Below are 14,865 nucleotides of genomic sequence, written 5' to 3' on the forward strand. Positions count from 1 at the left end.
AAAAAAAGAAAAAAGAACTTGGAAAGTCCTGGCATGTACAGGGCTAACCAAATTACAATTAAATAAAATTACTCAGAAAAAGTACACAAAGTAAGGTGGTGGCCTCCTCAGACACTATTCCAGATCACCTCAAAATAGTCACCTTTAAATTTAGAGAGTGACCTATGTACTAAAAAGCTTAAAAATTAGCTGGCTAAACAATATCAATTGTTTAGTTGGGTGGTTCATTTTTATACTGCTTACTTCAGAAGTAAATTCCCATTTATGAGCACATACAGTTAGTTTTCCCTTCCATTGTCTGGTCTGATTCCTATTGATAGTAATTTATTCCTTCAGCTAACATTTTATAAATTACAAAATTAGCTCGCGATGGGTCATGGCAACTCCCGAGACCTCAGGTGGGCTTATAAGAAAACCCAAAGGATCATATGTTGTAGGAGGAATCAGGCTTAACTTCGGTTCCCACTTTACCCTTTCCTGTTGCCATCTGGAACACACACACACACACACACACACACACACACATATACTCAGGAGCTTATTTGGGCTCTCTTCCCTATGATTAGATATCATACACCACAGCAGATCCAGATTACAAAAGGTCTGTGTTGCTGCATTATATTACCTAGCCTTTTTAAGGCATTTTCAGTAAACTATTATAATGTCAAGAAGTTCCAAATATTTCTCCCAAGATCATAATTCTATAAAAATTAAAAATTTTTTCTAACCAGGCATGTTAATCATCTTTTAAAACAATTCTTACACTGTAAGGAGTGATTACGAATGTTGCTTCTCCAGGATCATCAGCCACTAATCACTTAAATCCAATTTCATACAATTTATTTTATATAGTTATAAATTAACTGTACTTATTATCTTCATTTTGAATTTTTGTGGTTATTATATCCATCAATAATTAGTAAGAATCAATGAGGCTTTATAGCATACCATACATCATATTATATACTACATGCTATACAAAATGAAGAAAATTATCCACTTCCTATAAATATTTAATAATCTACAGATGTTTCATCTTCAAGATTCTCCAGTTGGTTAGAATAAACCTAATGCTTTTATGTTCCATATTACATAAGAACTATAATTTCTTAACCTGTTTAGCAAATCTTATATTGATTACTTAGTATCTAGTTAGAATACTTTGACAACTAGAACAAAAATCCTAGTTAAATGCTTTAACATGAGTAGTCCATTGGCATTTTTAAAATTTTAAATAAATAATAAAAAAGAAATGAAAAATTAAAATTACATAAAAAGCATAATGCATTAGATGCCTTCATTATTTCTCAGAATATAGGTAGAAGGAAGTTATATGAGAACAATTGCTGGGGCTCCTGCGTGGCTCAATGGGTTAAGCCTCTGTCTTCGGCTTGGGTCATGATCTCTGGGTCCTGGGATCAAGCCCCGCATCAAGCCCCGCATCAACCCCGCATTGGGCTCTTTACTCAGCAGGGAGGCTGCTTCCCTCTCTCTCTCTGCTTACTTGTGATCTGTCAAATAAATAAATAAAAATCCTTAAAAAATTGCTGAAAACACTTCTGGTGATTAATTTCAATCTATAAATTTCAGTTTTTTTCATCCATATTATTTCTAGGGCACTGATATACTCAATATACCTCATTTTTCTGAGCTAAGCAAAGTTCCATTATAACTACCTTTTACTTTTGTTTTATTATTTCAAAATTCTCATTAGTACTTAACTTTTCTGTCATTTCAAGGATTAGGTGACTGGTTATTAAAATTTTTAAAACATTACTCTAAGTTATAGTGTAAAAACTCTTCATATCTTCAGTGTATTTTAAATATTTTTAAAAATGCCATGCCAGTGAGAATTATGATGATAAAATGCTTGGCTTCCATCTCAATCTCACATCCTAATGGATACGAGAATTTAATGGAGATGGTGGAGCTTATACAGTTTCAACTGGCACTAGGGGAAAAATTGCAAAAAGTTATAGTGGTTTGAAATTGCTTGGCAGAAACATTCACTTCTATGCTCCAAAAGTATAATGTTTACTATTATACTGGCTACATTTTGGAAATGTGCTTAACTGACACTTACATTGAATATTTCAGATATTACAACAGATGAACCCTTTATGAATGATAATCTGTTTAGAATCAAGTGTTTACAAGTGTCTTGCATAGAAGAGCCTTGTTCTTCATTTCTGTATGCTACACCAACTTTAAAACACATTGTTACTGGCATGCCTGCAAAAGCAATTGAAAAGAATGGAAGCACTTAAAAAATCACCTGGCAGGAAACATTTTATTGCATTTTTACAATCTGGCACTTAAAATACACATTATGAATAAGGAAATAAAGACAATGTTAATTGATTTTGCTATTTCTCTATGTACTAAGGCCAGGGATGGAACCAGTACATTTAGCAGTTTTTTTTTTTTTTTTAATACACAAATTGAGAATGTTTTAAAAAGTACAAATTCTTTTTTTAAAAGATTTTTTTTTTTTTATTTGAGTGAGAGAATGTATGAGTGGGGTGAGGAGCAGAGGGAGAAACAGACTCCCTGCTTAGCAGGGAACCCAATGTGGAACTCAATCCCAGGACTCTGGAATTATGGTCTGAGCTGAAGGCATATGCTTAATGGACTAAGCCACCCAGACACCCCAAAAAAGTACAAATTCTTATTTAAAGTGATGAATATCATGATTTGGAAAGGGCGCATTAACCTTTTATATACATGTAATGTTTGCATAGTATGTATTTTAGGACCCCCCTTGCCTCCCCACACACCTCCATCATGGGAAGGCAAATAAATTTTTGCCAGTATACTTAATGTGATCTACACTGGCTTGTTAGAAATCCTGGTATATAAACATCATATAGTGTAACACATATTATTAGCCTCAGATAAATCCTTGAAGTTAACTTGATAATAAAGTTCCCTGTGGATGGATAATAAAGTTCCCTGTGGATGGTATTTGTAAAATGTAGATATTTGATTTCTTCCTTCCTTCCTTCTTTCTTCCTTTCTTCTATATTTGTTACAGAGATCTGTAAGTGATATCAAGCAAGTACTACACCTCACATATTGAACTATATATGTCATTTATGTGTTGCTTCATTAATATTTACAAAATTCTTGGGAAGTAGGATATAGTCTCAAATTACATCTGAGGAAACTGAAGCTTAGAGTTTAGTATTTTTTCTCTTTTTTTAGAAGATCTTGTACTAGGATGACAAAACTTTTAACTCGAAAACTGACTTTAAAGAATATTATAACAACTTACTGCTATGATCAAGGTCTGCCTGTCTTAAAGAAATTTTGATATTTGGACAAAGAAAAATAAGCATTAAAAGCAAGATTACCAGTGAATAACAAACAAAGCTTTTCTGCCTAAATACATATAATTACACAAAATAGTTTGAGATGAACAGGCCCAAATTAAAAATCAAATGGCGCTGTGGGATGACCTATATATATTACTTTCTCTTTTGAATGTCAGTTTCTTCCTCTCTAAAGTTGAATAAAATAATAGTTGGCATACTGATCTTTCTGTGATTTAAATGATAGAGTACATATAAAGCATAATACCCACAGAAACATATACTACAGTATTATAATCTTCAAATTTTCATTCTTTCTCCCTTTTTTCCTTCTTAGGATGAAGGTGGTTATAAGAAATATAGTAGCACAAGTATGAGAAAGTCTATTTTATCCAAGTTAAAAATTGTACTTTCATGACTAAGGTAGGACTATCATAAATTATCAAAATTAAATAATAAACTATGCAAATGCCCAGTAATAGAAGGAGGGATTTAACAAGTATCTCTCAAGAAATGTGAAAACAAAAATAAAAAAAAATAAAAAACAAGTAATTGGTAAGATTATATTGTTAGGAGACCATCCTCTGCGGATCTCTTGCATTTCTGAATATTTTGTGAGGAAATGCACTGGCTAATTTCTGCATTAATTTTCCAAGGGTATTTGTGTAGCAAACAGCTTTGAAAGACATAATGTATCCAAGGATAAAAAGAGAGATGTGCATATATAGCTTTGAAAGATAGAAATAATGTTTCCTTCTGAAAACATAGACATGTAATTTTTGTTAAGGAACAGTGGCACCAAGTGTGCTGTTTTAAGGTTGAATTCATCATTCTAACCTTGGATCAGTTTGGAGGTGGCAGTGCAAAGTCTCCTCTTAGTTGGAGTAAGGGGCTTTCTTCACCCTCTGACGGAGTTTTCCTTGAGACAGATTAACTCACACAGGAAAACAAAGGATTGACTAGAATTTAGGCTGTTACTACTCTGGGTTGTGCTTACTTTGCTAATAAAGGAAACCCACTAGAGAGTCTGAAAGAAGGGCAAAAGAATCTAAATAATTCTATTGCTCCTTCTGTTGAAAGTGGCTAAAAACTTAGGAGATACAGTCTTGAGAATGGAGCAGCAGATGCTCCATATTATAAAGACTCTTTAAAAACTGTTGCCATTCTGTGAGTCAAGCAGTAGTGGCCAAATGGAACAAGTCCCATGGCTCCAGTCTGAAAGCATGTGGCAATGGCTTCTTAGTAAAGGAGTTCCCAAAGCCAAATAAATGTTGTTAGTAATGACAATCATGCCACATGATATAAAGCTCTGGGTGGACAAAAATACTACAAGCTCATTTAGTTGAGCTACAAGCAGTTGCCATGATATTGGAAACCAGAAATCAGTGCATCTTATTAAATGGAAAGGAGTCAATCTCTCCTATGTACTCTGATCTTTCCCTCACTCCTAATGAACTTAGCTGCTTTAAGAAGGTAGAGAAAAGGAGCAAGCATGAATGCATTCAGGAGAGGTGGTGCTGAGGTTGTCCTCAAGGGGGGGCCAAAGTGATATAAACCTACCCATATGAGTAAGCCGGGGAACTTCAGAAAGGGAAGGGATTTAAGTTTTTATGAATCTGTTGGATGCAGGTGTCCAAATCACCAATCTACTCAGTCTTGAGGAAGGGTGAGCCCAGATTACCTGCTAAAGTGGCAAAGGTAGCCAGCATGACTTTGTGGCCGCGGGTACCCTTCAGGACAACTCGATTTATATTTTAACCACCTCTACTGCTGAATGTGTAGGGGTGCTGATATTTTTCTTGCTTTCTCTCCTAAAGTATTAAGTGATGGAAAGGATTCTTTTGATCAGAAAGAACTCATGCATGAAAGTGCTAATGGGACACACAAATAGCTCCACAATTTACCTCCCACCTCACTCTCAGGCAGTCCAACAAAAGCAGTATGGAGTCCCAGGAGGGAGAATGGAAAATCACAGCTTTGAGTTAGAACTTAAATTTTATAGATGTGGTAAAATAACATGGTATCCCAATATAAAAGCCTTGTATCACTGGCAAGAAGCCAGATGGAGGTAGATGTTTATGGGGGAATTATCAGCAGTGAATTTCAATTTTGGTTCTTTAGTCCCTGTTTTTTGAGGTATTATTGCTGTAACTGGATACTCTGCACACACTGATGACACTTGATATGCTATCTGGGATATTCCCAACTCCTTCCTTTCTAACCTCCGGGTACCTAAAGACTATGATTAACTTACATTTATATGGCAAGATCTCCAGTATACATTTGCAGTACTCTCCCAGGAATATTTAAGCCCCTGCCATTTGCCTCCAGTACTTAGGTCAGGATTTAGTATAAGCACCTCTATCCTCAGATTTTCCAAGATTTCACTAAATAAATGGTGCCTTATTGCTTGGTAAGGCAGAAAAGCCCATATCAAACTCCCTGACTGCACTATTTCACCTCCCTTAGCAGAGATAGCTGAAAATACCTTGCAAACTTCAGGAGGTTGTTCACCAGCTAAAGTTTATCGGGACTATGTAGGCTTATTACAATGTTAATCCTTTTGGTATCAGAAAAAAAAAAAAAAAAAGTTGTCTCTTCAGACCCCATCTCTCAAAAAAGACCTTCCTGGATACCTGAGACGGTATGTGTTTACTTAGGCATTCTACCTGGTCCTCTATACCATTGAAATCCCGAATCAGTATCTGTGGAATGAAGCCCAAATCAAGGCTGTGTTATAATCAGTTCAGCAAGATGTGACAAATTCTGTTTTGAAAGATCCACAAACCCAATATAACCCCATACATGTAAAATGCAAAAACAATCAAAATTTAATTATAGTTTTAGATTTGTGTACATAAATGGTAAAATTATAAGGAAAAGTGAGGAAATAATTTATGAACATCACCTTTACCATAGTAAATTTTTTTTATATTTTAATTACTTGAATGATTTCTATATGAACTGATCTCAGATAAGTAAAAGTTATGTGCCCAAAGGAGTGCAAAGGGGTTTCATAGAACCTGTCATGTACTGGTTCTTTCCTTTTGCAATTTTGATTACATGCCATTTTCAATTTGCTTACATTCTATCTTGGGAAATGTTTTGGAGTCTGGAAAACCTGAGAACAAGTGAAGTTTTTGGTATGGCCAAAACTGCTTCTAACATTATTATTATTATTGTTTTATTCCAGGAAAATCTGCAATGATGGTTTCCTAGTTGAGATAATATTTCTCATCATGATGATACTATTAACTTTTGTAGGACATAATATATGCCTTAGGAGCAATACTTAGTGTTCACATTCTCAACAATATTTTTGATCAGGGATCCCCAAATGAGTGCTTTAAAAGTGCTGGCTGGCAAAAGGGAAAAATCCATGGTGTTTTCTGACCTATTTCCTGTATAAGATAAATAACTGAATATCAGCAAGAGAGATACTCTGTGCTGTGTGACTAACACGTGGAAGAGACCTGAAAAGGAATTTCAAACTGAAATTCATGCACACACACACACACACACACACACACACACATGAATGTATATAACATTCAGTGTTTTATTAGTTTCAGGTATACAATACACTGATTCAACAATTCTTTACAGTACTCCATACTAATCAAGATAAATGTACTTTTAATCCCTTTCACCTGTTTCAACCATCCCCCACCCCACTCATCTTCATTCTGGCAACCGCTAGTTTGTTCTCTGTCTTTTAACAATCTTTTGTTGTTATCGTTTGCCTCTTTTCTTCTTTGTTCATTTGTTTCTTAAATTGCACATATAAGTGAAGTCAAATGTTATTTATCTTTCTTTATGTGACTTACTTCACTTAGCATTATACCTTCTAGGTCCATCCATGTTGTTCCAAATGGCAAGATCTCATTCTTTTTCATGGCTGACTAATATTTCATTTCATATATTCATATATCCCTAATGCATCCATTCATCTATAGATGGGCACATGAGTTGCTTCCATAATGGCTATTGTCAGTGGAAGTGCAATTCACATCAAAGTTCATATATCTTTTCAAGTTACTGTTTTTATTTTCTAGAGTAAATACCCAGCAGTGGAATTACTGGATCATATGGTAAATCTATTTTTAATTTTGTAAGGTCTCTCCATGCTCTTTTCCACAGTTATATTCCCACAAGGGAATTCCATGAGGGCTCCTTTTTCTCTCTATCCTCACTAACACTTGTCTGTTTAATACTAGCCATTCTGACAGGTGTGAGGTGACATTTGATTATGGTTTTGACTTGCATTTCCCTGAGAATAAGTGATTTTGAGCATCTTTTCATGTGTCTGTAGGCCATATTCTTTAGATAAATGTCTGTCCAGGTCCTCTGACCGTTTTTCAATTGGATTATTTGTTTTTTGGCTATTGAGTTAAATAAGTTCTTTACATATTTCAGATGTTAACCGTTCATTAAATATGTCATTTGTAAAATCTTCTCCCATTCAGTAGGTTGTTTTTTTTGTTTTGTTAATAATTTCTTTGGTTATGCAAAAGCCATTTATTTGGTGTAGTTCCAATAGTTTAATTTTGCTCTTACTTCTCTTGCTTTAGGAGACATCTATAAAACTGTTTTTAGGGCCAATGTCAAAGAAAAATACTGCCTATTAATTCTTTTAGGATTTTCATGCTTTCAGCTTTCACATTTAGGTTTTTAATGTATGCTGAGTTTATTTTTTGTGAATGGTATAAGAAAGTGATCCAAATTCATTCTTTGACATGTAGCTGTCCAGTTTTCCCAGAACCATTTGTAGAAGAGACTGTCTTTTCCCCAATGCATATTCTTGCCTCCTTTGTTGGAGATTAACTGACCGTATATTAGTGGGTTTATTTCTGGGCTCACTATTCTTTTGACCTATGTGTCTATTTTTGTGCCAGTGCTGTTTTGATTACTACAGCTTTGTAATATTACTTGAACTCTGGAATTGTGAATCCTCTAGCTTTGTTCTTCTTTCTCAAGATTGCTTTGGCTATTTGGGGTCTTTGGGATTCCATCCAAATTTTAAGATTATTCTAGTTCTGTGAAAAATGTTTGTATGTTAACAGGAATTGCAAATTATTTTAAATGCATACGTCTTTAAAAAGCTATTCTCAGATATTCTTCCATGCTTATTTTCATGAATATAACATCCTTCAAAACTAAATAGGGGAGGGCATTGGGTGGCTCAGTTGATTAAGCGTCTGCCTTGGTGCTCAGGTCATGATCCCAAGGTGCTGGGCTGCAGCCCCATATTGGACTTTGCTTTTCCCTGAGATGCTCCCTCTGTCTCTTTCTCTCTCTGTCTTTCATGAATAAATAAATAAAATCTTAAAAAAAAAAAACTAAATGGAGGCAATAGAATTGAGAATAATGACAATTGAGTGGAAGGAGAGAACTTGTCCCTTCACAAATTACTTGAGAAGAGACAAAATAAATGGACTAGGTTAGGGATCAAATTATTTTCTGATTTCTTAAGCTATTTGTGTTTTTCAAAACTTTAATTTATTACTATGTAAATGGAAAAGTTTATACTACTCAGAATCTGCACCAAAATATCTATTCTTTCTTTTTTTTTTTTTTTTAAATATGGAACGCTTCACGAATTTGCGTGTCATCCTTGCGCAGGGGCCATGCTAATCTTCTCTGTATCGTTCCAATTTTAGTATATGTGCTGCCGAAGCGAGCACAATATCCATTCTTTTAAATGAACTCTATTTCCTCCAAAAAGTCCTTCCTTATGATAGAGGGAAAAAATGTGATAAATTCTTATTACAAATTATTATAAATTGCAAAATTAGGCAACTAAATTTATTTAATAACACCAATTTCTCAAAACAGTGCCTTTCTTTTTTATATCAGGATTTTACAGATTTTCACAATTCTACCAAAATATTGCTGTCCTAGGTACTTAAACCTACTGCCTACTTTGTTGTTGGAAAGACGAAAGGGAAATTCACGATAAGGACCATTTTACACTGCTGTTGAAAGTAGTAACTGATCTCAGTTGAAGTAGGTGAAGATATTGAGCCAATAAAGAACACAGAATTCTAAAGTGCAATGCTTTTCAGATATTACTGTGTGTATTGCTCATCTGCCAACCTTAACAAAATGGAGATTATAATCTAGTAGGTCTGCAGGACATCCGATATTTTACATTCTACCTAGCTGTTAAGTAATGTCAGTACTGCTGGTCCACACACACACACACACACACACACACACACACACAGAGAGAGAGAGAAACACACACACACTCCTTATCATTTTCTAGGAAATGATAAAACCAGTGAAAAATACATTGAGTGATTTTCTCAAAATGAAGGTACACCTGGCATCAGCACATGTTAGGGCCACTGGAGTTCACAGCATCAGCCCTCTCCAGATGAAGTGATTTGTTAGCCAGACTGTGAAAGCCCCTATACAGAAGACTCTAGGACCTCCAAGGAACTATTCTTACCCCAAATTCTGATCCACTTTAAGTTTTAAAGCAGTGTGTTGTGTTGTGTTTTGTTTTGTCTTTAAAGCTGGATCTGCTGCAGCAAATTGCCATTAGCCCAAAGCTGCAATTAATTTCAGCAGTGGTGCTTCATATCAATGATAGTTATTAAAAGTTATATGGTTTTTAAAAAGAGGAACAAAAATGTAAAGAAATAAGGATTAAAAGTGGTGATGCAACATGGGGGCTTAAGTGGGTACGAGAAGAATAAATGAAACAAGATGGGATTGGGAGGGAGACAAACCATAAGTGACTCTTAATCTCACAAAACAAACTGAGGGTTGCTGGGGGGAGGGGTTTGGGAGAAGGGGGTGGGATTATGGACATTGGGGAGGGTATGTGCTTTGGTGAGTGCTGTGAAGTGTGTAAACCTGGTGATTCACAGACCTGTACCCCTGGGAATAAAAATATATGTTTATAAAAAATAAAAAATTAAAAGTCAAAAAAATGTAGAGATTAGTTGTTTAGCAGTTTACATTTTTTGAAATGAGCTATAGCTGTAGTTGTCAATTAACACTAATACCAGGTCTTCCTCAACACTTCCCTAAAGGCTGGTTTTCTATTCAACTATCAAAGAGATGAATTTTGTAGGGCTGAGATTTGATTTTTGGAAACCCAGTAGTCTTAAAATTATTTTCTTAAAAGGTGAAATGCTAGAATAATGAAAACTATTTAAAAATGGTTTGTACTTCCATTCATGATTTTTTGTTGTTTAAATAATGCAAAACTCAAATATAAATGATCTTAAATTTTCAAGTGCATACGTTCTATTTTGAAGTGTAGCAATTCAGTTTGTCCTTTTTGCTTGTTTATTTTTCTGATGGCACTTAGTATATTGCTATAGACATTGTGGGTGCTCAGTAAATGATTATGGACATACTGAGAGTTTATGTCCAAATTTTATGACTGATATATTATAAATCTGGAATTCTGCTGCTTGGTTTTCACATGGTTTTAATGCCTAAGGGAGTATGAAAAGAAACAGCTGCATCTCAATTATGACACAACCAGTTGCTGAAATGATTGGACAGGTGGTTGATGGACCCAGTGGCAATTCTGGAACAAGTGTTAAGGCTTAATTTATGTTAGGTCACTTTTCCAAGCTTGATGTTCCCCATTTGGTACAAGCATCTGAGAACGTTATTTTGTCATAAAGTGTATTATGTTCTAAAGTCATTCTCTATAGATGGATTTCATGTTAATGTATTTTAGTTGAATGAATAACTCAGTTTGTATGCCCCATCCATTTTTCATTTTTCTTATTGTCCACTATTCCTTACCTCCAACTTTTTATGCTCTAAATGCAAACTTTTATCCCATTCTAATTTATATAGCTGCTATACACATGTACTGTGTATATTCTACATAGTTTATATACTCTATATAGAATACTGTATGAACTATTTTTAAACCCTCTCTCTGTATATACACTGTAAATAAGATGCTGTAAATAAGTGACACACAAGTTTTCAGCCCTAGTTTATGCCCATTTCATTTTACATGTTTATTTTTTGTCATAATTGAAAAGTTGAAAATGTGCAATCATTGTAAATACCATTTGACCACATAGTCAAATTTATTTTTGAAGTTTTGCAATTGCATTTTCAAGATAATATAGATGTTATGTTTTGTAAAAATATATTTACTGATGGAAAACTTTAAAAATTTGAAATAATTATGCAAAGAATACAAAATCTGCTTTGCTATTGCCTTTTGATGAGTTTTGTTAGGGTCTTATTTTTTTCCTTTTGTGCCTCCATCTCAGATAGATAAACATAGATACTAAAAATTCAGTTTTGTTTTGGGCTTGCTTTCTATATAAATTCTTGAATCATAGTATCCATTATAGTATGGCATGGGAATTATTTATAAGATTGTCTACATGACATTTTCTCAAGTGAATGAGGCATGGGTAAATATTATTTGTACTTGAACATTTCAGTTATTCACATGCTATTGCTCCTTAACTTAAACATTAGATATTTTAGATATTTAGAATTTTGAAATTTGACATAATAAATACTTATGAATTTATTCCAGAAAAGTTGAGTCTTTTCATAATCACATTAACATTTAATTAGAAACCTCTTTCAACTCGATATTAATATTGTCAGCTTGTTTTTTTAATTTTTACTTATTCCTAAGTGTGTGATAATTCTTTAGTTATATTTCTCTATTGGATTATTTAGAATATGTTACACCATTAATACTGCCTAATATTTGACATGTCTACCAACATTGTTATGAAAAATATTATACTTTTTATTAATTTTATGGAATGTTAGAATATTTTGAATAGCTCATACAATAACTTTGCCCACAATTTTGTATTCTATGTGTGTGTGTGTGTGTGTTTTAATTTGATGAATAGCAGTTTTAAATGCTTATTTGCTGAAGTCTTGTGAACTTTGTGTTTTTCACTTCTTTTGTTGTTTTTTAAAGGTTTTATTTATTTGAGAGTGTGCATGAGAGAGAACATGAACAGGGGGAGAGGGAGAGGGAGAAGAAGACTCCCTGCTGAGCAGGGAGCTGGATGAGGGGCTCAGTCATAGGACCCTGAGATCATGACCTGAACCCAAGGCAGAAGTTCAATGGACTGAGCTACCCAGGAGCCCCTCTTTTGTTGTTCATATGCTTAGAAACACATCTCCCAGATAAGAACAGGAAAATATTCACTACTGATTAATTCTGATTTGGTATTTTATATTTAGTCATTAACTTTAGAATTTAGAGGAGGTAAGGATCTTTCTTTTTTTCTGAAATACCCACAATAATCACCCTTATTGAATGATCCATTAGTTATTATCCAAATATACTTATTTCTGTTTATTTTTCATTAAATATAGTTGACATACAATATTATATTAGCTTCAGGTGTACAACACAGTGATTTGGCATTTATATACATTACAAAATGATCACTGAAAGTGTAGTTACCATCTGTCTTCATAAAAATCTATTACATTATTATTTATTGACTGTATTCCCTATGCGTACTTTACATCCCCATGACTTATTCATTGTGTAAGTGGAAATTTGGTTCTCTTAATTCCCTTCACTTATTTAGTCCATCCCTTTATCCCTCTGCCTTCTGGCAATACCAGTTTGTTCTCTGTATTTATGCATGTTTTGTTTTTATTTTAGATAACATAAAAGTAAAATCATATGATATTGTCTTTCTCTATCTGACTTATTTCATGTATTTTACCCCAGGTCTATCCATGTTGTCACAGATGGCAAGATTTCATACTGTTTTATGACTCAGTAATCTTCCATTGTGTGTGTGTGTGTGTGTGTGTGTGTATCACATCTTCTTTCTCCATTCATCTATAAATGGATGTTTAAGTCACTTACGTATCTTGACTATTGTAAATAATGCTTCAATAGATGTGGGGGGTATATATTTCTTTTCAAATTAATATTTTTGTTTTCTTCTATTAAATATGAAGAAGTAGTATTACTGGATCATATAGTATGTCTACTTTTTTTTTTTTTTAAGAAACTTCCATGCTGTTCTTCACAGTGACACAATTTACATTCCCTCTAACAGTGCACAAGAGTTCCTTTTTTTCCACATCCTCACCAACACTTGATGTTTCTTGTCTTCTTGGTACTAGCCATTCTGAAAGGCGTGAGGTGATATCTCATTGTGGTTTTGATTTGAATCTCCCTGATGATGAATGATCTTAAGCATTTTTTCATTTATCTATTGGCTGTCTACCTGTCCTCTATAGAAAAATGTCTATCCAGGTCCTCTGCCCACTTTTTATTTGGATTGATTATTTTTAAGGCATTGAGCTATAAGTTATTTATATATTTTGGATATTAACACCTTATCAGATGTAAGATTTGCAAGTATCTTTTGCCATTTCATAGGCTGCCTTTTTATTTTGTTAATGGTTTCCTTTACTGTGGAAAATTTTTATTTTCGTATAGTCCCGATAGTTTATTTTCGCTTTTGTTTCCCTTGCCTCAGGAGACATAGCCATAAAAATATTGTAAGACTGATGTTCAAGAGTTTACTGCATGTTTTTGTTTAGGTATATTATAGTTTCAGGTCTTATACTTAGGTCTTAATCCATTTTGAATTTACTTTTATCTATGGTATAAGAAAGTAGTCTAGTTTTATTCTTTTGCATGCAGCTGTCCAATTCTTTTTAAAATTCATTCATGTACATTTCCAGTTATGATGAAGTAGCTCAATATAATAAATACGAAAACCAAAGAATTATATACAAAGGGTCTTTTGGGACATTCCACAAAATGTCATATAATCCTTGAGAGAAGGATAAGCACAGGAGTTTAACTCCATATTCAACACTGCTCTCTCTTACAGGGTATTCTCAAAATCTTACAGCAAAGAAATAGAGTCCAAGCAAAAAAAGAAAAAAAAATCCGTAATATATGTAATCAACAAAAAGAATTATATAGCCTGAAGACACTTTTGGAAACCCACTGCAGCTCTGAGACAGGAGCAGGAAAAAACAACAACAACAAACGATTCTCTAACCTGTGGAAGGCCAGGAAGATACATTAATTCCAAAATTGCATCTGGTGGAAGAGCGGCATAGTAGGGCTGTATAATGGCCTCAAAATTGTCCTCATCCTAATCCCAGAAACCAGGATATGTTACTTGACATGGTGTAAGGGACTTTGACAATATGATTAAATTAATCTTAAAATGGGGAGATTATCTTTTACTATCTGGGTAGGCCACATATAGCAAAGATGTAATTATTCAGAGTAAGACAAAGAGCTCTAATGACATGACTAAAGAAAAAAAAATAGTACAAATATAGAAAATACTATGAATATAGAGTAAGGATCTACAAGCTAATGAATGCGGGAGAACTTTAGTACCTACAAAAGACAAAGATTCTCCTCCATAGTATTCAAAAGGAACATAACACTCTTGACACTTTGATTTGCATCCACAACATCCACTTTGGAATATGATCCCCAGAACTTTAACATCATAAATTATGTTGTTTTAAGCCATTAAATTTGTGATAATTTTTATAGTAGCAATAGGAAACTAATACAGAATTACCAACCATTTAT

The 14,865-nt window shown here is 33.9% G+C and overlaps 1 non-coding gene and 1 pseudogene across 1 annotated transcript; one reads left to right on the forward strand and one right to left on the reverse strand.

The window, feature by feature from the left end:
• Positions 1-369: 369 nt before the first annotated feature.
• Positions 370-14,865, forward strand: part of LOC131999423 (pre-mRNA-splicing regulator WTAP-like) — a 167,993-nt pseudogene continuing 153,497 nt past the window's right edge.
• Positions 8,889-8,995, reverse strand: LOC132000397 (U6 spliceosomal RNA). The gene has a single exon (XR_009399272.1). It is a non-coding gene; the product is annotated as a U6 spliceosomal RNA (small nuclear RNA).

The sequence above is a fragment of the Mustela nigripes genome, chromosome 13 (genome assembly GCF_022355385.1).
Source record: "Mustela nigripes isolate SB6536 chromosome 13, MUSNIG.SB6536, whole genome shotgun sequence".
NCBI classification, from domain to species: domain Eukaryota; kingdom Metazoa; phylum Chordata; class Mammalia; order Carnivora; family Mustelidae; genus Mustela; species Mustela nigripes.